The sequence below is a fragment of the Atractosteus spatula genome, chromosome 10 (assembly GCF_055471065.1).
Source record: "Atractosteus spatula isolate fAtrSpa1 chromosome 10, fAtrSpa1.hap1, whole genome shotgun sequence".
Lineage (NCBI taxonomy): Eukaryota > Metazoa > Chordata > Actinopteri > Semionotiformes > Lepisosteidae > Atractosteus > Atractosteus spatula.
This window is the reverse complement of record NC_142715.1, coordinates 18,462,557-18,489,410: the sequence shown is the minus strand read 5'-3', so window position 1 is coordinate 18,489,410 and position 26,854 is coordinate 18,462,557. Positions and strand designations below refer to the sequence as shown.

Genomic DNA, 26,854 nt, shown 5'->3' with positions numbered 1-26,854 from the left:
TTCTCTACTATAGCAGCCTCGATAAAAGACCCTCTGAAAGCAGTAAAGCACTGCACAACTGAATTGATTGCTATTTGGAGAAATCCACAAACTCATGTTTTTCATGTGCTTTAAAAGACACCCATACTCACCGACAAAATAATGACACTGCAGCTGATTTTTTCCGAAGCACAGTTGACCTTTCTGAGCCAAATGATGAAGCTCACCCAGTGAATACTATAGCAGAAGGTGGAGGAAAGTGCAACTTTGTAACTACTGCAACCACAGGAACAACTACAAGAAGCAGAATCAATTTCCCATCGAATGGTGGTGTTGTCTGAGGTACGCGATGTGAACATGTGGAGAGAATCCCACAATCTCTTCAAAACTTGGACAAAGTATTTCTGATGGAGCGCTGTGCGCAAAGATTGAATAAGCTTTGCTCCTGCCGATGATTCTGCGTGAAAAAGCACAGCATTCAAGTTTCACAGACAAATGCACCATGCCTACAAAACCAATTTTAAAAACAATTGCGGCACACTACGATTCACACTGACTCAAAAGTGATCACGGCAGATGTTGTTCCCTGCATAATGCTGAAGGGACCAAAGAGCATTGCTGTTGGGAACACAAAATGAGGCTTTTTTATACCTTGATGTTAAGCTGACAAAGACTATCTTGAAACACCTAGTTCAGTCTCTCGACAGACTGTCAAGCAAAGCTTTTACCCATTGAACTCGCAATAGAAGGAAGGTCTTAACCCACCAACACTTAGCAGTGGCAAGATTCAAACCTAACCCAGCGAAGAAAATGGAGCACAAACCCAGCACTTAGACCACCCAGCCACACTCCCAACACCTTACTCTTTTGGAGAACGTCGGGTGTCAACAGACAACACTGCTGAAATCGCTGAACTGCATAGCGGACACTTTGTCGCCTTCTTCTGACCTGTATTTAATGCGATTCTCTGAAAACTTGGCACGTTATATCTGTGCTACCTTTATGGAGGGCACACTCTAAGAATCATAGATTCGATCACAAGCATCTAAAAATGAGCATGAGAAAATTACATCACGCTATAAGGCTGAATGGCACAAATTCTCCTGTTACTTCTGCAGCAAATGTGTGTTTTTGCTTCTTAAGACTGAGATAGTTGGAGATATTTGGCAGCAGTGGGGTTCCAACTCACACCCCCAAAGAGACTGGAGCTTTAATCCAACTCTAAACTAAAAACTGGGTGACTTGTAAGGGCTGGTAGGAGAGGAAAGGAATAAATGCTTCTTTTTTGGATAAAGTCTTTATCTACTAAAAGAAGGAAAGAAATATTTGATTATTATTTTTTCACCAGTTGTTTTGATCAAATTATTGTAACGCAGTGCCATATTAAGGTATAATATGTACATGAACGTCATGTCTCAGTCGATGATGGAAGCTGAGTATCGCTGGAGGACAGTTCATCATGAGTGGGTAAGCCTGCATAATGAGGGAGAAGAGATCGGCCTTTCTGACGCAGTGTCCAGTGACACTAACCTTCTGTCCTACTGTTCTCTGCTAATGAAGAGGGTGAATGTTTATTTAGGTGAATGTAAGGTTTCATTCTTGTAAAATATTTCCGAGCACTTTTTTTGTTGCTGAAAATTAATCTTGTGCATTTGAATGAATTCCGATATTGTCACCTAATTCTATACATTGTTTCATCAGACTAGAACATTTAGAGGAGCTCAATTGCATTTATGAATTGCATAGTGATAGTATTACTTTCCGTTTAAATACTTCAGTCAAAAATGTAGAGAAGGTGCTCCTGTTTTCACCATTATAAGAACTGTGATGCACCAGTAATATTTATTCTCACAAAAGTATTGTAATTGTATTGTTCTGTTCTGTAACAATCTTGAGTGACACAAACCTTCTGTTTTACTGCACTACACTTCTCCAGAGGCCAGTTCAGCACACAAGGATCCTCAGTCAAACAAACACTGCAATCGCTTGATAAACGCCATTTCTCATCCTTTATCTTAGTGTCGGTGCTACTATTGTATGCAAAGGAGGCGACTTGACAATGAAATCTTAAAGAGAGTCTTCATGAAGGTGTGCGTCGGCAAGCTGAACAATTGACTGGGCCTGTGAAGAAACCAATCTCATTCAACAACCATACAAATTGCACAGCTTAAGACACATGAAGCGAAATCCGTGAGCTGATTGACACAAAACAATGTCACTTCACATTATCTGCAAAGTTGTTTTGCTTGTCTGACCACCTCTTCCTATTATACAGTGAGCATATATATTTCAGTTTCTTTCCCCCATGTGGAGATGTATCCACTGCCAAAACTGCTGTCTGATTATTTAAATTATCTGTAAAACTGTTACATGACTTCATCTAATTGTAAATTTATAAGACGGTCTATGAGACATTTGTTAGAGTAGCTGAATCCCAGGGCTCGTATGGAATCACACACAGACGGGTCTTCTGTGTGATCTGAGTCCCACTGCTCAGAGCTACAGACTGGTCAAATGGTCACTATTGTAAACACGACCATCGGACCATCGGCTACAAATAATCAATATACTGATCATAGTGTCACTACTGGTGTTTATTACATAAATACTATATATAAATAATAAGATAATTCCACACTCATATATGTTATAAAACATTTATAAACATTTTGGGAGGCTGACATACAGTAAAGAAAGTAATACTGAAGGGCTGGAAGTCCTGGAAAGGGTTAATAGAACCTTCTTGCTTTCGACCTGGAACAGAGCCCACAACTGCCAGATCAGTGACCCCTGAGCCCTGTTCACAGAGAGGAGAACCAGGAGCTCTTTTATGTCTCTAAGAGGGCTGGGAGGAAGGATAAAAGGGGGAAATGTGACATGAGTCCAGGCTGTTCTGTCTGATATTGTTCATGTAGCAGCACTGATTGTCTGAATATCTTCTGGTTCTGGATTGTGAGGATAGAGAGCAGTTGAGATCCTGTCTGAGCTGTGAATCTGACTGAGAAGAGAATAATGATTTTTTATTCTGCCTGAGGATTTTCCTGAGAATTTTTCCTGAGATTTTTTCTTCTTTTCCAAGTGGTGTTACATCTCCTTCAGATACTCTGCACAGACTGCCAGAGTGAGAGAAGAGGAGAGAGAGATGGACAGATAAGAGCACACACAGCAAGAGACACATACGTCTTGATTTACTTTGAAGCAAGTGTTCATTTCTTTTCTGGAACAAGTTGTTTCTGAACTTCAAGAAATTCATACAACTTCTGAAAGATAAAATACAAACCTTGATTATCAGGACAGAAGAAATGCTGAAAAAAATGCCAGTGATTTTTTCTCCTTTTAACGAAAAGTGGAGAAAAACAACAGCAGTGCATCTTCGTCGGTTTGATTTAGCTTAATACAAGTATTCAGTTCCTTTTCTGTAGATTACAGCCTGCGAAAGATGAAATGAAGTTCTTGGTTACTCTTGGTCAGTGCAGAAGAAATACTGCCAGCTGCCAGGAAAATGACAGTATTTTATTTAACTACAAACACGTGAGTTGTGGTTCCAGCTGGATTCGAACACACAACGTGTGACGCGGGTTTTTGGAATCTAACCCACAGTGCCACCAGAAAGGACAAGCAACAGTAACGTGTCCTTGTGCAGCTGTTAAACAAAGGGCTGGTGGGTCAAACGCACTCAGGGATGCGCTTCATTAAAGATGATGGTCAACCTGATGGTGTGCTTATCAATCATGCATAAAATGTATATAACAGAGAATGGTTTTGATCCATCGACCTCTGGGTTACTCTGCGGTTCGACACAACTGCTCCATCTTTGTTTTCTAAAAGTGCGCCCGAGATGAAAAGTTTCAACGGTAAACGCAGACGTCACTTTGAGCACTTGGTCTTTTATAGGACGAATCATCACACGCTGCACTACATGGGCGTGTCTTCAAGATCGTTGATCGTTGAGAACCAAAGCTTCTGCTTTCCGAGGCAACTGATTCTTTCGTCGTTAATTCCCAAATCTTCAATGAGAATCAGTGAAACGAAAACCAAGCACATGTACACACTCGCGTCCTAGCGTGAAAAAAATGATGGAAGCATTTGAGAAATAACAAGAGTAGTCTGAACAGCTCTGGCCTATTGAACTGCTCTACAAAGTGATCGCTACCTCCACACCCAGTTTATAACACTGAAAATGATTCAGGAAGCACAGCAAAGTTCTAAAAGCAGCTGTTTTCTCAAAAGTAAAATCTTCATCTTTTAAATATTGTCATCCATATATTTTCGTTTTTCTCTTTTTCACATTACACGCTTTCGAGAAATAGACTGTCTTGTAATGAAGGCTGCATTAGAAAATGTGTAAATTAAAATCGGGTTTATGACTTTTGCGTTATTCAGCTTTCTTAGCGCTTGGGTCTCGATTCAGATATTGCAATGAAAGCAACAGGGGAGTAAGTTTTCCTTTTCTAAATCAAAGGTGATCTGCTCACAAGGAAGTATAAAAAATTCAGCGTTTACTTTTTGAAGACCGCAAATTGTCGAAACACTGCTGCTTCATAAGCTAATAAGTAACGTTTCTGAGCACGCATTGTATTACTCATGCTGTTATTAATAAAAAAAAGCTTAAATTCACATAATGGAATTTGGACGGCTCAAAGTAGTCTATTCCTTGTACAACTTTACTTGCCCGCTGAGTAGAGTTTAAAGCAACGGCAGCAGAAGTAGCAGTAATAACAACAGCATGGTTAGAGTGACACAATACACTCTATGAAAGAATTGCGGCTTCAGATCGTTCTGTTCTGTTGAAGCTGCCTACAGGCTCCGAATTGCTGACATTGGCTGTGATCTTCTTTTTGCAAGTTTCATGAAATTCTTCACATATTTGAAATATTTAATTCGGGTTCGCCTAATACACGGTTCAACCCATACCTGCAGCAGAATGCTGTGGCACATTAAGTCGTTTTGTTTATCGGTTGTAAGGATTTAGGAGCGTACTACAAATCGAGAAAGCAAAAAGAAAATTAAACAGGAGTCACTTTTTGGATTGCTAATCCATTGTGCTCTGCTCGTCTAGGTTCAAATCCCATCCTTGTCATGGTTAAGGCCTAAGACGTGTGTGTTTTTTCTAAACGGTGTTTGCATTTGTTTCCTCTTCTACTCTTGTACTGGAGCAGTAATATTTCTAGCGGTGGACGAACATGGTATCACAGGCTGACTGCAGGAACACGTGGCCACAAGCTGCAGTACATTGGTTTGGGGACAGCAATAACTTTCCTGTGGAGACAGGTGCGCCGGTATTAATACAGCTCTTTCGAGTGAGAAGAGTAACAAGAACTGACTTAAACTTACCAGTTATGTTTAATAGCTAAAAACACAAAACCAACCTCTTCAGTGGTTGAATCTAAATTACAGAAGCCAATGCTGCCATCAAGGAAAAAAAAATCTTGAGTTATGTAGTTTTGAGACTAAATATCTGACTTTCAGTTTGAAGCGGTACAATGGATTCCAGGTCACATTCGTTCTTAATTCATATATATGAGTGTGATAATGGTTAAAACCATTGTGTGTTTACATGAGGTACAAACGGTAACCTTTTAATTCCGAGAAGAAAGTCAGTCTGTATGCATTTCTCAGCGTGCACATTGTCAGGAACACTAAACCCACAGTGCCAGCAAACCTTTCGATAGTCTGTAGGTACTGCCATTGCAAATGTAACAGGTTGTTCATACATACACATGATATCGTTGCTATCTCGCAATTAGGAGATAATTTTGTATTTCTTAATTAGGAGAATTCTGGATTTTTTTCCTTGGTGGCAACAATGCACTTCCGCAATAAATCATAGACTCTGCTTTCAAAATAGCTGCACCAGGCACTTGGACACAGATAAACATAGGGATTTAAAATTCAGGAATATGAATGGTCAATTGCTTACAGTTGGGTTTTTTACGTTTCGTATTTAGCGATTTGTATATCAATCTTTTAACAATTCATTAAAATGCTAACAATATATCAATATATAAAATAAAAACAACAGCACCGTTAAATGCTGGGGAGACGGATAGTTTTTTTTTTACAATCAGATGCCAATCTCTAATGCTGTGTGTGAGAGCTTACGTAACTTTCCTTTTCTCACATTTTCTAACGACTATTCCTAAGGTGCACCCTGTCAACTCCTAATACTTTTTAAAATTCTGCCTGCATGTTTGATTATTGTCGTTTTATTTAGAAAAAGTTCAATATTGATCATAACTAAAGAAAATTATGATTAAGAATAAAAATGATTGTATAAGAAGCAGGAGGAATCTCTTCTCTCCTATGGAGCATGAGCTGAATCAGGAGTGAGACATTTCGTATGCTTGTGCATATGTCAACGCATGACCTACATCGTAAAACTAAAACTAAATTAAAAACTAACATTAAGTTGTCAGAGACATTTATTTATATACAAACAAGAGACAGACAAAGTAATAATTCTACATTTACTTGTCCTGCACTGATCAGACTAATTGAAATGTATGGAAGCCCGTTTCCCCGCTATGGTACCTCAGAATTCCGACAGCTGGCAAGGCCTGGGTTCGAACCAATGCAGTGAGACATGAACTAGGGTGGGAGCAGCGAAGGCACAAGCCCTAGAACCCGAATCCGTTACAATAACAAAAGGACAGACAATGAAATATGGGCTATTTCGAAGTCACAAATGTGAGATATAAAGTCAGAATTCTGAGTTTTTAAGTCGCAATTCTGAGATACCATAGCGCGTTTTTTTTACTCCCTGGCGGAAACGGGCTTCCATAGGTTCTCAGTGCTGCGAAGCAAAACCAATCTCCGAAAAATCAGACAATTATTATCAGATCATGTCAAAAGCTGATCAGTATTTTTTTACTGGGAAGCAAAGAAATGCTTGTATTACACATTTTAATGTGACATGCAATTACACGTGAAAAATAGTAAAATTATTTTCATTGCGGTACATGTTGATAGAACACCCCCCTCGATAAATGAAAGTGTGGACGGACGTGTCGCATGTTCCGTACTCTGTCTGGCAGCGAGTTTAACACACTGTCCTCGGAAATTAGAAACTAATTGAACAATAAATTCATCTGAGCCAAATCTACACGTGTGGGTGATTTAATTCTGTCTAAATTGCGTGGAACTCCTCCGCTGAGGTCAGATACACACGGGAAAGTGTTCAGGCGGCTTCACGGAGTCCCGCCTCAGACTGGAAGCAGGTTCTAATTAGACACTGAGAACAATCCGGGTCTCTGTGTGTAATTGATTGTGTTGATTGAGCGGTAATGTGACCAGGTGTGTGGTAGCAGGTCCTGCCAGTATAAAAACCTAGTCACCGCGCTCACACTTTATGCTCTCTTGCTTCAACACAGTTTGGTGGTTTACTTGTCTTACTCCTGTAGCAGTTTAGCGGGACGTCAATTTGGCGATGCGCTCGTTTCTCTTTGTGCTGTGCCTGTGTGCAGGGGCTGGGCTCCCCGCACTGATCTCCGCTGGCCGGCTGGCTGGGACTCTCGGGAATTAGTGGTCCAGGCCGACTTCCCGGCTCTCGAAGACGCAGCCCAGTCCTTAGTTAGTCATGGAAGAAAACAGAGAAGAGGTCGGAGTGGCCTCTGTAGTTCATCAACGATCCAGTCAGGCAGTACTCCTCTGTTAAGCGCCGTTTGTTCACATCGATTGGCTTTTTTTTTGCCTTCATTCGTGCAAGTAGTAAAAGCAGACGCCCCTATTCTACCGTGACCCGGATTCAAACCGTGGTTGTTGCGGCCACATGCAAAGTACTGACCACTATACGATCACGGCGAGTTACAGAGACACACACAGCTCCGACCTTTTCCGCCCCTGAATAGGATTGGTGAATTGAATAGCATTCAATTAAATGTGAATTGAATAGCATTCAATTCACATTGAATATCACTGGCGAAGCTCAGCGCTGTGCCACTGGGCATGGTTTCGCCATGCGATACTCTACTGGTTATCACGTTCGCCACACACGCGAAAGGTCCCCGGTTCGAAACAGATCGGCTTCTTTTGTCGCCACGCACACTGTTTGGGGATTCGCCTTGCGCTGTCATCGAACAGACCCACTCACCTCTTAGTGTGGCGGGATCTGCACAGTGCATGTCGCAGCGCTCCCTGCTTTCACTTCAATGTGCTTCCTGATGTCGAGTCGTGTGTCGTGCGGAGGCTCTGAAAGCGAGAGCAATGAAAAGGTGTATGGCGCTGTGAAAGGAAACACAGAGAAGTGAAAGCCAGTCCTTTCTCTAAGGAGGTAGAAGAAGAGCAACTCCCCGTCAGGGAATCGAACCCCGGTCTCCCGCGTAACAGGGGGGATACTCACCACTATACTAACGAGGAAGACATCACTTTTTTCGACCACCGGCATCGTGTCCCGACCCACCGTGCTGGAAGCCGACGTGTGCTGTGATTCCTTTACAGAGCAGAGATGACAACCGAGGAGCCGAGAGATCATTTCAGCATTTGGCAGCAATACAGCATTTCGAAAACACAAACGACCAACTCGGAATGACTTGCCTTTAACGCTTTTCAAAGCTATCTTTGTGCAAGACGACTGCGCCGCCTACCAGATACAAATGGGTTGTGGCATGAAAATGCAAGCGATGTTTATTTTTTGACCGGATAGGTGCGAATGGAGAACATCCTCGTTTGTCAGTCTCTGTGGCACAATCGGCGAATGCGTTCTGTTATTAACTGTAAGGATGGTGGTTCACACCCACCCAGGGATTCTTTCCTTAATGTTGTCAATGTAAACACTGTCTCCGCTAAAGCCGAAACCTTAACTCTCTTTATATTTGCAGAAAATGCGAGTCTTTTGCTTGTGCCCAACAACAACACTTGAGACCGGGGAAGTCCAATAGTGATCAACACCGCAACTCCCCAGAAAACCATATTCACCCATGGAAAAGTATCTTTGAATGGCTGGCGGGAGATATCATTCATACTCCTGTTGCGTCCTCTGCTAAAATCGTTTAGAAATACAACGCGGAATTGTTTGAGGACTTGACAAGCATTGTTACGTCAGCACTGTGAAGTTGGATGTTGATATTTTTATATATTTACCTTAATTTTAACATAAATATAAACATAAATGCTGTACAATCTATGCTGTACAATCAAGCACAGTTATATTTTGAGTATCATGCTGGTTGTTGTATGGATCCAAAAGAACATTTTAAAGCTGATACATTTTCGATTGGAATTTGCATCTAGCTGCAATCGGTATCTTTTACTTTATGTATGGTAGTGGAAATATATTTTTTAAATGTTTTCTAAAGAAGATCTCATGAAGTATTGCTAGGACCTGCCTTTAGCGCTCAGTAGCGATAACACTGTTGATACAGACGGAGAAGAACTGTAAGATGAATTGATGATCTAAGCTAAAATAGCCCTAACACCCCTCCTGTAACAGTGTTTGTATTCATAGCAAGTAATATGCTTTTTCAAACCCGAACGTTGCTTTTGCATTAAGTGTTATGTAACCATTAGCGGTTTCGGTAGCTTCTGAAGAGCGCACTTTTCCAAACTGAAGCCTATAAGAACATTATTCAAGACGCACCATGGCCCAGAATCGTTCATCGGGACTAGGATTAACATCAATTGAAAGTACTCCAAAATAAAAGATTTGACAGAAAAATTAAAAGTGTAGGCAAGTATTAAAACAACACCATAACTTCTGGACTTTCAATCTCTTTCTTGGTTCAGGCCATGTAAAATGTCATAATCAGTGGAGTCATGCCGAGGTTGTGAGTTTAAGCCTCACCTGGAGCAGCCTGGTTTTCTGTCTTCACAGGTAAACTGTGGTTTGTGTTATTTGCTAAATAGAGAGAGGATTCTGTGCTAATTGTTCTCCTCTTGGGAGAGGTCAAGATGAGAATTTCACAGGCTGGTGGTAAATATCCTGTCCAGGAATATCGGGGCTGTAGGGGGTCAAATCTATAGATGTAGTGAAGACATAAGTGGAGATGGTGTGTCTGCTATCTGTGTGAGAGCTGGGCAGGAAGAATAATCTGTGTTCTTGGAAGAAGAGACCCTCGTTGGAAGAGCGGCGCTCCTCACAGGAGAGAATGAAATAGAAATCTTTTTCAGGGACGCTGATTGTTCTCTTTGGGGGAATTAAAAAGACTTGCGGCGAGTGACCTCGTGGCGCAACGGTAGCGCGTCTGAGTCCACATCAGAAGGTTGTGTGTTCAAATCACGTCGAGGTCAGCTGATGTGTTTGCAGGTGCTGCTGGTGCCGAACCCAGAAATTACACCACGCAGTCGGGTTTTATCTGTACACCACATAGGTAATCTCAACGAAAAAACAGAATACCCAGTCAGGAGCTTATGCAGTGAATCATCTCGAACACGACAAGAGAAAAGGCACACTGCACATCCGCGAAACATCACGTCCGGCTTTAGAGACAGTGACATCAGAGAATGGAAGTTTCAGACCTCCTTTTTGTTACAGGTCCAAGCAAACTTGAAAGTTAGGGAGTGTTTGGTCACTTTTGTATGAAAAAGTTTCTGAAGCCTGTAATTATAATTTGCCCTTTTTTAATTGTGGTAGAAATCCACTCCCATGTACCAAGACCTACGGTATATTCATGTTTGTTTAAATGACTAACGCTATTGGACATTAGCTGGTGTTTTTTGTAAAGATTTGCTATTTCATGCAGGAAAGAAAGGAAACTAGACCCAACGTTTGCTTTCAGGTGCGGTCTATTTACATAACGGACATCTATTTCTGAGGAGCCTGATTTAAATCACACAACCCCGGTAGAAGTCGAATCGACAATCTTATAAACCAAAATCAGACGCGTTATCCATTAAACAACTTAGCCCGTCACGTAACTGAATTGCACTGTGGTGAGTTCAGCGCCGCTACTAGTACACCACCCCATCTACAATTTCTAAGTAAGAAACGTGTTTTCTACATTTTTATCAGTTTTAAAAAATCATCACTTTTAAACAGACAAAGCGTTTATGTGTCGCTCTGAATTTCTAATTGATTTAGAATTCCAAGAAAATAGCGTTTAGTTCCACAACGGCGTTAAATTATCACGTCTTTCATTCTACTTCTCTCTTGCAGTAAAGCAGATCTTGCTTGGTGAGCATTTGCTCCGGTAAATTAGGTCACTTTTCATGTTAACTCACTTCTTCTAAACACAACATTTCCTGGTGCATGTTTTCTCCATGAAAAAAATACATTTTCCCTTACATGATTTCTCGTTTTGTTTCATCAAAGAGTACAGAAAGAAGAAAGAAAGGAAAAGTGTCGTAAATGAACTCTGTCGCCCTTGGGAGATGTCAAGCGCATTGGACATGAAAAGTGCCCGATAAAAGCCATTTCTGTACGTTTCTCTTAGTGTCGGGGCTCCTATTGAATGTAAAGGAGGCAACGTGCTCAGCCAGCCGACTCAGCGCTTACTTAACGCAGGTGTCTCAGAGCGGTGTGTCCAAGCGGCAGTAAAAGAGGAGAATTCTGCCGGCGCCGTGGCTTAGTTGGTTAAAGTACCCGTCTAGTTAACGGAAATCCTGGCTCCAAATCCCAGCAGCCCATCGCCTGTGTTGCACTGGACACCCTGTAAATCATCAAAAGCACATCGAGCTCCTTGGTAATGAAATTGCCGGATAAAAGCCATTTCACATCCTTTCTCAACTTGCTCAGCGAGCAGGCTCACCGCACACAGAAGGAAGATGTGACAGAGCGGTGTGTCCAAGTGGCTTTAAAAGGGCACCGCTTCGCCGGCGCCGTGGCTTAGTTGGTTAAAGCGCCTGTCTAGTAAACAGGAGATCCTGGGTTCAAATCCCAGCGGTGCCTGTCTTCGCGCACTGTTTATTGTTATAGACAACATGCTTCTGCATTATGTTTAAAGGAAGTGTTCATTTCGTTTTTGGCACAAATTGTTTTTCAAGAAATCCACACATTGCGAAAGATAAAATGCTCATCTTTCTTATCAGTGCAAAAGAATTACTGCCAGCTGGCAAGAAAATGACAATTTTTTTTTTACTTTAGCCAAACATCTGTGAATGTAGAAAAAATACGACATGTGTCAATTTCTATGGCACACTCAATCAGGGTGTCCTTCAGTTAATCACAACGTTGGTAGATCAAACGCACCCAGAGACACACTTCGAATTAATCCGATCTAAACATTACCTTCTCTAAATGTGATTGAGTTTCTTTCCACGTCCTTAGCCATCTTGATGTTTGCAGAGATTTTCAACTTTTGACACGAGTCAAACTACAAGTAAATAGTTGAGTTACATTTATGTGAATATAAATGTAAAAATCAATATTTCTGCTGTCTCCTGAGAAACACAAGTATAGAGTCAAAACACAATAAATAATGCTAAAAAACTATTCAGTTAACACCCAGATGTGACAAAACACATTTAAGACTTACATCCCCTTTAAATATATATTTCCTTAATATCAGTTCTCTTCCCTCCCCAGGATACCTGCAAATTTACTATCGCATATTAAAGGCTGTGTGTAAGTCTTACATGTGTTCTGTCAAATCTGGGTGTTAAATTAATAAATGTGTTGTGTTATTTAATATGATTTGACTCCACGCTTGTGTTTCTCGGGAAACAGCAGAAATATTGGTGATTTGCGGCTACAGAAAATAATGTGAAGTTTACAGGCAAAAGTAAGGTTACGTCAAAGAAACAAAAACTTATTGTCACCCTTTTCAACGTGATTTTTTTAAGACATTTGTTCGGAATAATATATCTTCTCGTGTCTGTGGCTGTTATCCTACAATAACGGTGGTGAAATAGCAGGAATGTGCGGAAAGAATCGGAGATAGAACAGAAGACTCATCTAGTCGATAGTAAGGTTGTGTAGGACCGCACACACTACGATGTCAGTGTTGAGTAGTGTGGTTTAAAAGCTTCTTCACGAACCACGAAGGAGTAGAAACCTAAAGTCTCCTGATCCGTAATCAGACACGTTATCCATTGTGCCATTGGCGTTTGTATTGTATTCCTATACAGCACCACAATGAGTTCAGAGCCGCTACTAGTAATACATCGCCCCGGTCAAAATTTTCTCAATTAGATTCATGTGTTTTGTACGTGTGTCTAATTACTACGTCTTTCATTATGTCTTGTTTAAAATAATGTATCTTAAAAACAGACAAAGGGTTTATGAGTCTCCCTGAAATTCACACACGAAGAATAAAAAATATCGCGTTTAAAAAGAATACAGAGATGCCGGCGATAGAAAACGGAGCGTCTTAAGTGCGCGCTATCACTGAACTAAACTCCCGATCTGTAAGTTTGTCGGCGGCTTTTTAATTGTGTTAGGAAGAGCAAACAGTCCACAGTGTACATTTTAAAGGTCTAAGCAAAACAATCAGACGTGAGGATTATTCAGAACAGGAGCCTGTACTTCTTTGTATACTGAGCTTTCGGGTGAACGTCAAAGTGAAAGACAAAATCGCAATTTTCACTTTTTGATTAAGGAACAAGAAAACACCATCCTTCGAGCTGGATTCAAAGCAGGGACATCAGAAATGCCCACTGTTTTTGTCTACAGTCTTAAGATCTAGCAACTGAGCTATCCAGAGGTCAGAAAATAAACGTTTTGTCACACGTGTAGCCCAATGTAGTGTAGTGTTCCTCTTTATTTAAAGCCCAGTTCGACATCAAAATACTCACTCCCATAGTCTCGTTTAGTAGAAGAAATGGACCAGGCTTCTACTCTATAAACGTCCGGAGTTCTTATAAAACATTTGAAGGGATATCAGTGCAGGCGGAAATTGACTCTTTTTCTAGTGGGATCAGGATCACATAAAACCTTTCTTTTGGATTGAGAAGAGGATCATGGTGACACTCAAAACATACTAACCTTTACTTCTTTCGAGGACGAATGTAGTATTGAGCTGCAAGCATCGGTTCAAATCAGAACTCTCTGCTACTGCAGTTGCTTGTTTGAGAGTTTCTTCAAACCTTTCAACTGAACGTTGATATCAAATGATATTGACGGTAATATCATACGGATTTTGGTTTTCTTTTGATGGAAAATTGTATTAAATTGTATTCTTTCTAAAAATACAGTAGTTTGTACTTAATAAAAATGTACAATTCACCACTGGTATAAACAAATGTGTGCCTTGTTTGCCTTTGTAAGCATTTGTTTAAAAAATAAGTTCACAATACGATAAAAACACAGAAAGCACAAACTTAATAATACAGCGATACAAAATCAATATCAAATCATAAAGCCAATTAAGTACCTATCCTTTGAAAACAGTGACATTTGTATCTACTTTTGAATTACAAAGCAGACAGAGTAGTCCCTTAATTCATAGATCAGATCTTGGCCAAAACAAGACAATCAGACGGGAGCTGAATTCGGAACAGGAGCCTCTGCTTCGTCGTTTATTGAGCTTTTGATCAATGACTGAATGAACTCTTTGATTAAAATACACAAAAAGCACCTTCCTTCAAGCCAGAGTCGAACCAACAACCTAAGGATTCCCAAGTGTTTCCATTACAGTTCCCCACTCTACCAACTGCTTTCTGGCACATACGGCCCAATGTAGTGAAATGTTCCAGATGAGTAAAATCCCAGATCGACATTGTTTCCAACTCGTTTCCTTAGTCTTTTTTACCTTGAATTTAAGCCACAAACCAGGATTCTACTGTATAAACTTCTGGGGATATTAAAACATGTTTGATGGGGCATCAATCATTCCAGGCTGAAATTGACACCTTTTTTTTCTTGGGGGAAATGAGGAACAAAACTAAATGTCATTCTGTGTTTCTTAGAAGCATTATCACAGCTAATGCATGTAATGCCTTTAGTATGTGAAGGTGAGAGTTCAGTTATGCCAGGGAGTAAAGAGAACTGAAATTTAGAAAATTCGTATTTAAATAGATTGCAAATCTTCAAAGTGTTCTGTCGCTGCAAAATTATTACAGGGGTCTACCAGCTGTGATACGTGCTTGTTTTGGGACTATTTCCAATAAGTATCGCATTAGTAATTGTGTCCTTACTGGTATCTTTTAAACTGTGAGGGACATTCGGTTATATAGTCATAATCGGATTTAAACGTGTCCTGCATTTTAATTTACTGAACAGATAAATTGAAACGTTCTAATTCAGAGCCCCTGCAGCTCGTGCTAATTAGAACCACAACAATGCTCCCGTGTCCTGAGCACCACACTGAGCACACGTTCAGCTGGGCTCCGACTTTGTTCAGCACGACTTCTTGTTGCAGTTGAGCTCAGAGCTAGAGATGATCTCCATATTCTACCGCACTAAGTAGTTCGAAAGTTAGTACACAGTACACACTTTTAAGTGGAGTCAGGTTTTTAAAAAATTAAACCAGCGCCCTGTCACAGAAAAGTACCCCGGTCTCCCGCGCAACAAGCGTAGGTACTCAGCACTGTACTGACGAGGAGCGCTTATTCGCAGCTGAGCGTCTGCTCTGTTTACTGTCAGCAGACATTTCCTCATTTCCAATGACGTTTTCGCCTGCTCTCAGCTTTTTAAAGATGGTCATAAACGCTCATGAAGTAATTCATGTCAGTTTGAAGTCTGTTTCTGTTGTCTCGGCTCTTGACGAAGAAAAGCCGTACCTAAGAGACTCCCTCTCTGAAGAAGTTTGTCGTCACCCTGCAAGGGAGAAGAGCCATCAATCACTGAGACAATTAACATTAAACACGTGAAATGCGAGATGTTGTGATTTTTTCCCACTTAAGGCTTCTATCGTTTCTACTCTAACGAGAAAAGCTTTTCATCAGAAGTGGGATTTGAACAAACGTCTTCAGGAGAAACTGCTAACTGAACGCAACGCCTTAGACAACGAGCCTTCCTGCCTTTATTTATTTGATAAGAAAAAAGTGAAATCAAGTAATGAGGGAAACGTATTTTTTTCATGGAGGAAACTAGTACGAGCAAATGTAAAGTTTAGAGCAGCGCTCAATAAAAACGATCAGAAACCGAAAGCGCTTCTTTTGCGGAACATTATATTCCAATACCGGTGGTTCTGCAGAAGAAATAAGCCGAACTCCAAACACTGTTGCCATTACGGCTACTCTGGCTGCAGCTGCTTTAAGATCTACTCAGCGGGTACAGGTTGTAGAAGGTCAGACTGGTTGGCGCTGTCTAAATAACAGTGTGCGAATTTAAACCTATTTAAATAAGATTATTTCCAATATAATACATGCTCCAAAAGCGTTAATACTGCACTGGCTGCTATTTGAAATGCCTTCATAAATGACGCGTAAAAGAGATTGATGCAGCTGGCTTTTATGCTTCACAATACATTGCAATCAGGAAAAGATACTGTATTGTAATCAGGAAAATAAATCAATTATTAATATGCAATACAACGTCTGTTCTTAAAATTGATAGCTGTTTTACACTGATGTTGCTCTTTATGAGATAATCCAGATTGTGAAGACGACTGCACTCTCGCAGATCAAAATATTACACGAAGGCTGTAAAGCACACTCTAAATGTATCCGAATATTTGATTTCCGCGATCCGTTTAGGCTACAACAGGCAACTTGGCGCTTCTCCAGCAAACCATTTCTCAGTTTTGTGAATTACTTGTGCTTCCAACACACCACCATCTGTAGCTTGTCAGGATGGCCGAGTGGTCTAATGCGCCAGGTTTAAGGGTTCATGTTTTTCCAGTGCTTGGGTGTTTTGGTCTCTGAATAGAAGCGTGGGTTCAAATCCCACTTCTGACAGCTACCGTCTTTTCCCTGCCTTGCGTTTTTCCTGTCTTCTTGTGCTCGCTGACAACGACAGGAAGAGGAAAACGGAGAAACCGGCTTGGGGGCACATGATGGGCAGGGAAATACTTCTTGAACACTTATGCGATTAGCAGAAAGTCAAATAGGCTTCGATTTTTGCCTTAAGAACTGTTTGGGCTGCCTGTAATCGAGGAAAGATTAACTGCAAAGTATGCATTAAAATGTGAAAGACCGAAATATAAAACCACAAGAAGACTTATTAAAAGAAACATTGTTTTCCTTGCGGTTTCTCCTGTATTTCACTGGCTGGAGACGCTGTGTCCGGGCTCAGCGGTTATATAAGAAAAGACACAGGCGCGGTTCATGGTTCTGCGCTCCCCGTGTGGAATGCGCGTCTCTTCTCTCCATTAATACCTTCATACACTCCTCTCAAACCACAGCACATTCCCGGAATATTTCGGTTTAACCTATTTCACAGGTAGTGGGTCTTTCTTTCCGAGATCACAGGTAGAAACAATAAACACGTATTCGTGATCGTAGGCGAAGATGTGCAAGAATAAATTTCCTAAAATCCAATAAGGTCCAGTCACGTTCAGGTACTATTCTGATGTAGATGGATATTTTTGGCACAGCTGTTACAACAAACAGGCAAATAAACTTTTTTTATTATTCCATTCCAGCTGTAGTTTTGAAAATGTTTTTTTTTTCATTCATTAAATAATACAAAACACAAACCCACCATAAACGTCTGACCATTGATATTCCTGAATTATAAGCTCGTACACACGTACCGCGAATTTCGTGCAAGAGTCACAGCTGGTAGGCAGTTCAACGAATATGATGCCTTTCAGGGGCCAGGTATTAGACACACGTTATCGTGCGGAGCTGATTCTTCGTCTACCGCAGTCTTTGCCTCGGACCACCCCTCTTGGCACATTAGCACTTTAATTTTCGATTTTCTGTATAGAACACTGAATATCTTGAGGAAGTCTGTCAAGCAAAGACTGCTGGATAATTGAGGTGCAAAAGTTGGTTCAAAATCAACATCCTCTGCTATTGCCGTTGATTCTTTGAGAGTTTCTTCAAGTTCTTCATCTGACCTTTAATATCGAGGGATATTGAGCATAATACCGTACTATTTGTAGCTTTCTTTTGATCGCCCGTTTTATTAAAATGCCAGCCTCTTTTACAATTATTTAGATGTTTGGCAAGGTGTAATAGCCCCCCTCGCATCCTCAGCTAAAATATTTTAAAAGTACAACAAAATTACATTATATTGAACAGCATTTATGTTAACATTTATATTCAAATTAAAGTAAATATATGAAAATATTAAAATACAACTTCGGCGATCTGTCGTTTTTGCTTGTCAAGTTCTCAAACAATTTTGCGTTGTATTTTAAATTACTTTAGCTGAAGATGCAACGGGAGCATAAGTGAATTCTCCCGCCACCCACTGGAACATATAATTCCATGGGTGAATACTAACTGCTTGGAAGTTGCCAATGTCGGTAATTATTGGAAATTCCCGGTAATGTTGATTCTGGTACACAATTGTTTACTCCTGCAAATATCAAAATAGTTCAGGTTTTGCGGAACAATTAATTTTTTACGGTGATGATGTTTACTATAGGAAGAAGTGCGTCCCTTGGTGGGATCAAAAAACCCACCTTGGGGTTAATAGCCGAACACGCTAACCGATTGCACCACAGAAATGCTTACACCTTGCTTTTTTTTCATTTACATACTTTTGGTGAACAAAAAAATTCGCTCGCATTTCATCTTTCGCAAGCTATATGATTTACAAAAAAAAACAAGTTGTTCTGCAAAGGAAATGAATAAACGCATTAAACCAAATCAAGACCTCTTTGAGTGTCCCAAATTACATGTTCTGTAAAACAAGACAGGAAAAAAGGTACCGCTGGAATTCGGATCCAGGATTTCCTCTTTATGAAACAGGTGTTTTAATTAGCTTTACCACAGCACCGGCAGAACACTATTCTTATACACGTGGGTACCCACCCTCAAACCTTTGTTCTCTCGCTACTTTACCTTTGCCTACTGCCCTGTCTCTCTCACACCTGAAGAAGGGTCCACGGGCGAAACGTTGTGTTCTCTTTCTTCTTTTTTTCAGCATGGAATAAACCTATTACCTATTCTTATACAGCCGCTTGGACACACCGCTCTGAGACATCTGAGGTCGATGTGCGCTGAGCCTGGTCGCCGAGAAAAATCATGCCCAGGGATGGCTTACGTGACGAGGTGGCTGAGTGGTTAAGGCGATGGATTGCTAATCCATTGTGTTCTGCACGCGTGGGTTCGAATCCTATCCTCGTTGGTTTATGTCTTCGACTTGTGATCTGTTTCTAATATATATTTAGTATATCTTCTCGTGTCTGTGGCTGTTATCCTACAATAACGGTGGTGAAATAGCAGGAATGTGCGGAAAGAATCGGAGATAGAACAGAAGACTCATCTAGTCGATAGTAAGGTTGTGTAGGACCGCACACACTACGATGTCAGTGTTGAGTAGCGTGGTTTAAAAGCTTCTTCACGAACCACGAAGGAGTAGAAACCTAAAGTCTTCTGATCCGTAATCAGACACGTTATCCATTGTGCCATTGGCGTTTGCATCGCGTTCCCATACAGCACCACATTCAGTTCAGAGCCGCTACACCGGGGTAAAGTTAGCTCGAAGTTCGAAAACGATTTTGGCACGCCTGTAGCGCTTTCACGAAACCTCTTAGAGTTGCGAGAATGCTTGTTTTGTGTATAAAATACATTGTGGATGCTTTCTCAGCCTTTATTTTTTCGTTTTTATGACATTTTTTTGACCAAGCACGAATATTTTTTTGTCCATATCTCCGCCATGGAAGCACAGAACGCCTTCAAATCAAATGCATTTTAAAGACCACGACTTGTGGATATTTCCACAGCCTTTACATCAAACTATCAGTGAGCTAATTATCTTTTTTTAAACCTCCGGTTTTTCATCGATGCGTAATTACGCACGAACTGGAACCCGGGGGACCGCTGTGTGCACACGTTCACAACGCGAGAAATACTGTTCAATACGGCTTCATGCGAAAAACCCGTATATGACCATAGGAAGCAGAACAGCGCAGTCTCCAATTACCCAGACTGTAAGCACGGGAATAAAGTTTGTTTGATTTCTGAAACCCTTCCTTTACATCCTGTTTTCATTCAGGTAAGGGTCAACTATATTCACAATACTACTGACAGCAGGAAGATTAAAATATTTTTTACTCAGCGGCTTATTAAAAACATCTCCCATGATGTTCATACCGACTTTTTACACAGAACTCTGACACAGCTTTGTGTTCTGAATCTCTTTTTCTCGTGCTTTTATTTAATGTGGCACAATGCACTGGGATAGGGGTATTCTGTTCACAAACCAATAGCATTTAAACCACAGTACCCACAATGCTGCAAGTAAGTGTTTTGCACACTAAGCAGGTCCTCTGACTTTTCCCAGGTTTGTTTTGGGTTGTGGAACCTTTATTTTTTTATGATTTTCTGAAGATAACACCATAGGTAATACAGTGCGATAGGTGGGTCGTCTTCATGGCTCAATAGCAGTTCAAATACAACAGCCACACTGCTGAAACCAAGTGTTTTACACACCAGACTGCCCCCCGAACCTTATACAACCTTGCTGTGGCTGTGGCCCCTTTCTTTATTTTGTAATGATTTTCTGAAGATTACACTACAGGTAATACACTGGGATAGGGGGGTGCTATTCATGAGTCAAAAGCTTCATCACAACATCTGAAAATTTTAGATTTTACATTCTTTTTATTTCCCATGTTTCGGTTTAGGTTTTTCCTAATTTCACATTTTAAATGAGCTATATCTGTAATCGCAATGAAGGTGTGGTATGCAGTCTTGATGATGTGACTGTGTAACCATCAGGCACGAAGGGGAGAAAAACAAAAAACTCCAAAGGAGAAAAAAAATCTCTGGGGGTCCAAGGCCTCATGGTTGACCTCTCCTCCAGGTCCTGGTTGTGTATGACAAGTAGTTACTAGAAACAGTTCACATGCACAACCATGCAGATTGACACGGTGAATTCTATTTCATATATTATGTCAGGCTAGATGTTAATGTTGAGTGTTTCCCATCCACTGGGTTGAGCAGTACAGGATCTTGAGTTTTGTAGGCTGGGTTCCTTGCTTCAGAAATCCAGGAGGATCCCTTGTCATGGGGGACGGAGCTCAATATCAACCAAAGGCACCGAAGAGAGAACAGTGGCAGGCATGGTGTGGAGAAAAAAAATGGGATAGACACAGAAAAAAACAATTGCAACGTGGTTGTCTACTTACCCACTTGATATCTATGTTTCTGCACCTCCTAAAGAATTAGATCACTCGGGATAAAGAAGACTACAGAGACGATGTAGAAGACTACAGCATTGTTAAATATGCTTGTAGGTATGGGGCATCCTTAAAAAGGTCTGACATATCTTTCCACAATTTAGGGGCTGTGTGCCTAAATGCTCTGCTACCTGCTTTCTATTGTTAACGTAGTCTGTTCATTCATCTAGACAGCATCCTACAACTACCTTAACCTTACTGTAAGAAAAGTATCACTTTGGTGTCTAGGCTGTTCTTTTTGATGAGTCCACTCCTGGAGATGTACATGGTACAATATTGAAAGCCAGTGGGGTTCGGACTTCGATGATGCGATTGTGTTTTATTGTTCCGGTTAGAATCCTTTTAGCACTGTGCCCTGTCTGAAGGTAGATAGGGTACTGTTTTGGAAACCTAATAATAAGGAATCACCCTAGATACACTTCTTTTTGATAGAAGCCAGTTTTCTTCGATCTTTCTCACAACGGAGTGGAATTTCTTGATTAATCTATCTTTCTAGGATGGATACAATTTTATCTGGAAATCTTTCACATAAATCATGTCATGGTGACATACTGTCGATTTACATTTCTTTGCACTACTACAGTGATGTTAACAGTGTGTAGTGATCATATTTAAAAGGGACTGTGTTGTGTTATGATTAACTTTTTTACTGTTTTCATACAGACTTTGTTTGGTTTCTGGCAATAGATAACAAATGGTTTCTAGTGATTTTGTGTTCTAGTGTTTTTCATTATTTCTTGGCAAAGTGTACGAAAGTTTACTCTTACCCAAGATAAATTTTGGGGGGGGATATTGAGACTTGTACTTACGTGTCTTTTGGAGGTGAATTCTGCTGAGAACACGTTGACAGTCTTGTTGAGTTTCCAACATGTCTATTATGTAATTCTTGGGAGTAGGGGGTGGATGCTCACTCATCAACAGTACCTGAAATATAAAACCGTAAGAAGGGTTACGAACTGCAAAGGATCCAAGGAGTATAAATGGGTCACAGATATAGATCTAGGTATTTGCACAATTTGCCAGATCTCTCTTAATCAAACTCCTTTTTTCTTACTTTGTGTTTTTACAGCAAGACATTATATTGTTTCTGTGCTAAGTGGCAAGCTCTTTTAGGTGTTCATGGTCATGTCTTTGTTTCTATATTATTGGAAAGAAACCTAGTAAGTGATTTGATGCATCCATGTCTAATCATTAATCTGACACAGTAATTCTATCTTTGAGATGCCTGTTTAATGTAATAAATTGCACAGATTATCAGTAATCTTTTATGTGTGCCTTCTTTGGTGTGTTTTTTGAAAAGTTTTCTCTAATTTATAGAACCATTAATGCCAGAAGACAAGCCTGCAATCCAAACTTCTTAAAAATAACAAACAATTATAACGTCCACTGAAATATGTCATCCTATGTTTCTGCTGAATCTAAAACTACATGTCCTGCTTAAAAAACCCTTTCATAGTGATAGTTTGCATGCAGAGCATACTCACCAAACTGGGGTTGGCAAAATGTACTGTACATATCCATGTTACTTCATTCTTTGCGCTTTCATACTCTTCTTTTGAGATGCACAATTCATGGAACCAGTTTTCACAACTGTCACACTGAATCTACACGGACAGTAAACCTTATATCAGTTCAGCTATCACATTTCACTGGCATGTTTTGTTATTATGTGCGTACATTACACATACAGATAGAGATGATGTTCACTTACCCAGTTTGTCTGCCGCACCGGTGTTTCTCCACACATCAGGCACATGTCCTGGAGAGGATCTATAATAAACATGCCAAATAGACTGATTTTTCAAATGTTATCTACAGATCATTGTTGCATAATTGAAGACAGTTTGATAGAGACCTTTTCGTATGCACTTTCCTGATTAGGTGTTCTACTGCTTCTTAAACCGCACATTGTCATGTCTCAGAATACTCCTGTCAACACCTGTTACCCTTTTTTGCGTCAGCGTGTGTTGCTATGATTTTAAGGGGGCACATGATAACACAGGTATGTTCAACCAGCTTGGGCAATTTAGACCCACACTTTTCCCAGACAATGGTTGTGTCAACCACGACGAAGGCCAAAGTGTCATTGAATTTTAACTGTTTGTAATGTGATTTAATTAACTTTTCATCACTGTGTTATATAGTACAAAAAGAATACCCAAATGAGTTCTGCATATAAATAAATTGAGAATCTTTTTTCATTCAGACTTGTTACACAGACAGAACATGCTTCAGGAAAACAATATATACCAATAAACGTAGGCAATGAGGATCAAATGGTACAATACCTGAAGCTTCAAGAATTCTGATTGACAGGTCTTCCCGCAACTTTCTTATTTCTTTGGCACTGCTGTTTATTTCGATATATGTTGGAATATCTGGGAAATTGTTCATGATGTCTGCGTCCATCTAACAGACAAAAGTTTGTTGCAATTATTTCCCTAAAAATCTCTCATACAATAGTTTTAAGACAGTCCAAAATTTCGGCATGGAAAGGTTATGTTGACTTGCATCACAAAGACCCCACAGCTTGAGGCATCTGCTTGCCTGGTGTGACCAATCACGCTTGGGTGCCAGTTGATATTCAACCAGTCTTCTTTTCCTAGGACATTCCTTCGCATCTTAAAAAAGTCCTTGTGAATCAAAACAATAGGTTATTGATAAATGAGGAAATATTTGTCATGCTGAATTTGAACCTGAAATGTATGTGTGCCCCTGCAGAATTTCAATGCTTGATTTCTAACCTGAACCTTTTTGCTGCTGCAGTGGAGTCTGCCATCTCGTCACTCCCCATAGGGTCGACCACAAAGACTTTCTGGGATGGAGCATACAGATACTGCAAGAAACAAATGGCCCATCATCAGACATGAAGTTGCATTTAATGTGGGGCCAGACACACAGACAGTTTCAGGAGTTTTATGTTGTGAAAACAAAGGTTTTTAATATTTGAATATTTTATATATTTTATATATATAATATTTATATATTATTTAACATTTAATATTTTGCAAACCTTGGCAAAGACAGTCAGGAAATGACCTAACAGTACTTTTTTTCCTACATGACACTTTGACCTGCTTGGTTGTCTGTTCATGACACAGCAGTATTCACAATAATAATTTAGGAAAAGTGCACTGTCACCATTGCCTTGGACACTCACTATCCATGTCCACCTTTTTTAACAGGAGAGGAACACATACATTGTGACTTTGTAATTTTTTTAGATGCAACAAGGATAATCACTTGAACTGTAATGGTTCCAAGTGTAATTATAAACCTACGCTGTTTTGGATTACCTGCACCACACTTACCAATAATTTCCAGTGGACACCAGTGTTAAAAAAGCTAATAATGGCTTCATAGTTTTCAAAGTTGACCTGTAATGAAAAGAATGACAAGATTAGTACAACAGGCTGCCTCACAGGGATGGTGTGCTAACTTTGAATTTTGATTTCTGACTATAAAGGTAGTTTCTTTAGGCAGCACCATGGGCACAGTTGTGACCTGTTTTGATTGCTTGTAGCTCTCCTTGTTTCTCTATTGATAAAACAATCATCAGTTAGTGAAAAACCATGTTTGCCCCTCACTAATGTAATCCATCAACATTTGTGTTTGATGTCCTTACCTTGGACAAACGTTGTCCAGCCATGCGCTCATTATTCCCACTCATGATTACACCAGTTGTGTAGTGGTTCATTAGGAAAACCTTCTTCCCCAAGTCCATGGATTCTTTCGCTACTTGAAAGTAACACTCAATGGTCTTATGGAAAAAGCAAACACAATTGAAGAAGATGTGATTTCACCCACTCACACACATTTGATTACACAAAAGCTCAGAAACCTTAACAAATGCATGCAATCAAACACTTTCATCTTACCTCGCCTATGAGCCACTCATCTGGTTTCAGAGACACAAACTCCGAGTGTCTGAGAATATATGTGTCTGCACTGTGCATGGATGGCAAAACTGCAACCACTAATTCACTCGGATTGATGTTCCAAAGGGCGTGAACCTAAAAAAGATTTACCAAGCCAAAAGCATACACAAGAGATCACTGGAGCTAACATAATGAAAATTGAGATTACACACCACTGTCAACAAGTATAACAAGTTAGAGAGAAACAACAAAGAACACCTACAGTAGTAGAAGATGACATTCATAAGCTCTGAAAAAGAAGTGAATGTCCACACAGAGAAATATTTGAAATACAAATCCTACCTTCTTTCTGAAATCTGTTTTCTCTTTTATAAGTTTTGAGATGGGGCGTGCATCACAGTGTGGTGTGATCTCTTCAGTCGTGCCCACGGCAGCTTGTTTTGGTGACACTTTCCCTTCTTCTTTGTGCTGCCATTCTTTACATTCTGTGGTTCCTGCTTTCCCCTGCTGTACTTGCAGGCCGTTGCTGTCATCTGGCGATTTTTTACTTGTTTCAATATTTCTATTGCTAACTTTTTTTCCTGTTTTCTCATTTTTGAGGGGATTGGAATTTTCTGTGGTGCGCTGTAGAATTATTTTTTTGTTTCTTTGCCTACACCTGGTGCTCTCTTTGCCCATTGTTCCTGTGCATGTTCATGACGTGTCTTAGTAGTGATCAATGGTGCCGTCAAAACCTTTTTGGGGAGAGCATTTTGGATTATATGTTCTCTGTACTGGCCTTGGAGGGATTGTCTCATTATCGTAATAAACTCTGCTGGCCTCAGTTTCCTCCTGTGCTGAAGTATTGAATGCTTGACAATGCCAAACCAGGTCTCAGCATGACAATTAGTGGCTCTTGTTTGTGCTACCTCTGACATTGATATGTCTTTTTTGCTGTCTGAATCTTGCCAGGTCACCCAACAAAATTCCACTTCACAGTGGAAATAGTGCCATGTATCTTTGCAACAGAAATCTAATTATGTCTTCACAGAAGTAGGGGTTCACATTGTGTTGTGTCCCATAGTCATCATGTCCTTGAGCTGATATGCTGTCTTCATAAATACCTTTGAACTCCACAGCGAAAGGAGAGCGGCCCAGGCTGCCTCTCATTTTTGGGTACAGTACCTCATCTGTGTCTTTGACTTCTGCTTCCTTTTCCATCTGGTCTGGTATCGTTGTTTTAGAAATGTAAGCATTAAGGAGGCAGACACTAGATTGGACTTCAGTTGTGAACCTCCTGCTTGAGAGTACAATGCACATGTGTTTTAAAACATTTTGGTGACACTCAAAGTTGTGCTGTTTTGCAGGATGGCAAAGGAAAATGTTGCAAAGTCTCGCAGTCCTTTGTCTGTTGTTTTTTTCCTAATTGCTTGAGAGACGGCCTTTATGACATGGGCAGAGCAAAGGTACAAAACAGTGAACATCTGAAGTTTTGTGTACTTAAGTTTGCCTTGGCAGACTTTCATTGCACGATTTAAGTATGCATGGATGGTGTCCCCATTGAAGGCAAAAAAAACACTGTGAATCAGGGCCCAGCTGTAGTCAGTTTCTACATGCTGCACTCTCTTGGTAGTACATGTTGAGATGTCAAACATGAATTTCCGGAGCCAATGTTCTATATTGACTACGGTGTGGTCATTTGTCAACATTTCAGACAATGGTAATGGAGGCTTTCTTTTTCCACCTCCAGGTAATGTAAGACTGTAGTACAGAATTCTTTTGTTCTCCGATGGAATTTTTCTGACTACCCCTCCTGTCGCATCCAGGTAAAGGCTGACTTTCTCCTTCATCTTTAGATGGGCAATAAGAATTTGCATACTCTGTTCTGTGTAAAAATAGGCAACAAAT

General features: G+C 40.3%; 3 non-coding genes across 3 annotated transcripts; all 3 read left to right on the top strand.

Moving 5' to 3' along the window:
* The first annotated feature begins 10,131 nt into the window (after positions 1-10,131).
* On the top strand, positions 10,132-10,203 carry trnaw-cca (transfer RNA tryptophan (anticodon CCA)). The gene has a single exon. It is a non-coding gene; the product is annotated as a tRNA-Trp (tRNA).
* A 1,523-nt stretch (positions 10,204-11,726) lies between these two features.
* On the top strand, positions 11,727-11,800 carry trnat-agu (transfer RNA threonine (anticodon AGU)). Its single transcript has one exon. It is a non-coding gene; the product is annotated as a tRNA-Thr (tRNA).
* Positions 11,801-18,951: 7,151 nt separating this feature from the next.
* trnas-gcu (transfer RNA serine (anticodon GCU)) lies at positions 18,952-19,033 on the top strand. The gene has a single exon. It is a non-coding gene; the product is annotated as a tRNA-Ser (tRNA).
* Positions 19,034-26,854: the final 7,821 nt, after the last annotated feature.